The 3,398-nt window shown below is 52.9% G+C and overlaps 2 protein-coding genes across 2 annotated transcripts in view; both read left to right on the top strand.

Annotated features, from left to right (window-relative positions):
• POLR2G (polymerase (RNA) II (DNA directed) polypeptide G) overlaps nt 1-3,398 on the top strand; it is a 10,159-nt gene that overhangs the window by 6,094 nt on the left and 667 nt on the right. The gene's annotated exons all lie outside the window — the stretch shown is intronic.
• TAF6L (TAF6-like RNA polymerase II, p300/CBP-associated factor (PCAF)-associated factor, 65kDa) overlaps nt 158-3,398 on the top strand; it is a 32,515-nt gene continuing 29,274 nt past the window's right edge. The window contains exon 1 of the mRNA XM_011942785.1: nt 158-335. The gene's annotated coding sequence lies outside the window, so the exon portion shown is untranslated. The remainder of the gene's footprint in view (nt 336-3,398) is intronic.

Genomic DNA, 3,398 nt, shown 5'->3' with positions numbered 1-3,398 from the left:
TCTCAAAAAAAAAAAAAAAAAAAAAAAAAAAAAACGTGTGTCAAAACATAATACACACCTACTCGCAAACGTAGCAAGAGAGGTTGCTTTAAGAAGCGCGAATCTTCAGCGTCTCGTGACCGCCGGTCTCTACAGTCTGTTCACACTAGCCAATCAGGAGCCAGGAAGCCTCCTGGAGGGCCGGAAACTTTCCAAGGCGCCCGCCGATTGGCTGTACTTCTGGAGGGCGGGGCCGGGGCCCCCAGAGAGGGAATTAGTGAGCTGGTGAGTGGGCGGCGCCGCCGCCCCCGCCGCCGTCATCTCCGTAGCAGCCTTCGCCACGCCGGGGTCTTCAGGTGAGCAGGCCCTGCTCTGGTCCAAGGACTCCCCATTCCCGCCGCCGACCGCTTACTCACCGGCCTTGGAGCCCGCTCCGCGGGGGCCCGCCCCCTTGGCTGACCACGTGATCCAAGTTCAGCGACCCCTGACCTCCTCCCCCCGCACCCCGCTCTCCCGATCTGGGCTGGGCGAGGCCGGGTGGGAGGATGCGCGTCGCCGAGGCCCGGCTCGCGGAGGTCAGTTCCCACGCCTCTTCGCCAGCTTGACTAGTGGCTGAGGATGCGGAGGAGAGGTGGCTGAAGAGCGGGAGACTTTGGTCACAATCTAGACTTCGTGTACTGGCATATAATAGGAAACTTCCTCCGCGCCTTTCGCGCGGGTGGACTAAATACTCCCATTTTACAGATGGGGAAACTGCAGCTTCACAGTAATCTATTGGCGGGTCTCGGGTCACCGAGGGGTGGGTCTCCAACCCATGTCTTTGGGCTGGGATTCAGGCCTTGTTCCCCACACAGCTACGGCTCCTGAAGCGGCATAGAGTAATGATTAGGAGCAAGGGGTTGAGTCCCTGCTCCCCCTCCCTACTTACTCAGTGCTTACTTCGTGATCTTGGAGAAGTAATGGAACATTTAATCTCTGAGTTTTTATTTCCTTGCCTGTGAAATAGACGAAATACATAATAATATCTTATTATTGAGGATATAGTGAAGTAATCATGTAAAGCACTTAGCTATGTCTCAGGCATAGTACAGTGCTATTCGTGGCCCGGCGCGGTGGCTCACGCCTGTAATCCTAGCACTTTGGGAGACCAAGGCAGGCGGATTACCTGAGCTCAGGAATTTGAGGCCAGCCTGGGCAACACAGTGAAACCCTGTCTCTACTAAAATACAAAAAATTAGCCCGGCGAGGCGGCGTATGCCTGTAGTCCTAGCTACTGAGGAGGCTGAGGCAGGAGAATTGCTTGAACCAGGGAGGTGGAGGTTGTAGTGAGCCCAGATCACGCCACACTGTACTCCAGCCTGGGTGACAGAGTGAGACTCCGTCTCCAAAAAAAAAAAAAAAAAAAGCTCGTCGGGCCAGGCTCCGTGTTCTCACGCCTGTAATCCCAGCACTTTGGAGGCCGAGGTGGGCGGATCACCTGAAGTCAGGAGTTCCGGACCAGCTTGGCTACCATGGCGAAACTCTGTCTCTACTAAAAATACAAAAATTAGCCAGGCGTGGTGGCGCAGGCCCACCTTGGCCTCCGAAAGTGCTGGGATTAGAGGCGTGAGCCACCGGGCCCGGCTACAAATTCTTATAACTGGTTTGAAGGCAGAGTGCAAGGACATTGGGGGATCTAGGAAGACATCCCTGAGCAAGTAACATTTGAACTGAAATCTGAAGGAGTGAGTAGCAGTTCACTAGACAAAGGGATTAGAGGTGGAGGACAGGGAGGAGAGAGTTCCAAGTGGAGAAAACAGCGTTCAAAGTTCCAGAAATAGGTGTATTTAAGGAAATGAAAGGAGGCCACAGGTGGGAATGCAGAACACAAGAAAGTAAGAGGTAAGAGGTAAGAGGTGTTGCAGAAGTAGGCAGCACATGCAGAGCTTCCAGAGCCGTTGTTCAAATTTGTTCTTTATTTCAAAGACAATGGAGAGCCATTGGGAGGAGTGCTGCGCAGAAGCCACATAGCTGCCCTTGGATATAGGGACTTAGACGTCACTGGTGACCCATTGATCCCTGCCAGAGGAGTAGTGGGGGCAGTGGCTGGGTGGGTTATCGTGGATCTGGGCCTTCCTGTCTGAGGTGTTGATGCCTCACTTTGGCGCATGTGAACCTACCTTCTCATTGTGGTGTGCGTTGTTGGAGTGAGTCATCAGCTTCTGTTTTTGTCGGGTTCTTATTGTGCCATGTCCTGTGAAAATACAGGTTCCTGGGTAGGGCGCGGTGGCTCAAGCCTGTAATCCCAGCACTTTGGGAGGCAGAGGTGGGCAGATCACAAGGCCAGGAGTTCAAGACCAGCCTGGCCAACATGGTGAAACCCCATCTCTACTAAAAATAAAAAAAATTAGCTGGCTGTGGTGGCGAGTGCCTGTAATCCCAGTTACTTGGGAGGCTGAGGCCGGAGAATCATTTGAACCCGGGAGGCGGAGGTTGCAGTGAGCCAAGATTGTGCCACTGCACTCCAGCCTGGGCGACAGGGTGCTACTCTGTCTCAAAAAAAGGAAGAAAAACAAAGTGTCACAACAAAAGCCATCATAGTTCTTGCCAGGCGCTGGGTGTGTAGAGCGAGCCATCTTTCTCCCATCTGTGGCCATGGAGGTCTCACTACTGCCTTCCCTGGTCCCTGCCTCCACTCGGATTGGGAGGAAATGAGCTCCAGACAGGTTGGATACAGGTTCACTACATCTAACAGGTCCCTGGCAGTCCCGGCCTCCCTCCCATCTTTTAGTGTCTCCAAGGTTGCTGATGGCGGTCCAGAACAGTAAACCTAAGCAAGGAGGTCTGCCAGCTGCCCAGGTCTGGCTAAGCTGACTTCAGGCTCAGTCAGACCTTAGAGGAGAGGCCCCTCTTTCTCTTAACGCACAGGTGGACAGACACTTGAAACCACTTCTAATATGGTTCTGAATATAACTGGAAGAGACTCAGCAGGGTCACGGTCTCCTTTGGTGGGGTTGCCATGACAACCACAGTGGCATCCATCTGGCTTTGCCAGCTCTGTTCCCAGAGGATTTTCTTTTCCAGCGGCACACCATCTAGCCCTGAGAGAGGGGAAGAGAGAGAATGTGTACATTCATGCCCCCTTATGCTCCCGTAGTTCACCCAGTGCGAACTACCCCATCTTGGGTGAACCTAAAGGAATTTACTGTATGCCTTGTGACGTATGAGGGAAAGTAAGTTTCTCTTTTTCTTTTTTTTTTTTTTTTTTGAGACTGAGTTTTACTCTTGTTGCCCAGGCTGGAGTGCAGTAGTGCGAGCTTGGCTCACCACAACCTCCACCTCTCGGGTTCAAGCGATTCTCCTGCCTCAGCCTCCCGAGTAGCTGGGATTCCAGGTGTGTGCCACCACATCCAGCCAGTTTTGTATTTTTAGTAGAGATG

The sequence above is a fragment of the Colobus angolensis genome, unplaced genomic scaffold (genome assembly GCF_000951035.1).
Source record: "Colobus angolensis palliatus isolate OR3802 unplaced genomic scaffold, Cang.pa_1.0 Scaffold21, whole genome shotgun sequence".
Classification (NCBI taxonomy): Eukaryota; Metazoa; Chordata; class Mammalia; order Primates; family Cercopithecidae; genus Colobus; species Colobus angolensis.
This window is presented reverse-complemented; position numbering and strand designations above follow the sequence as displayed.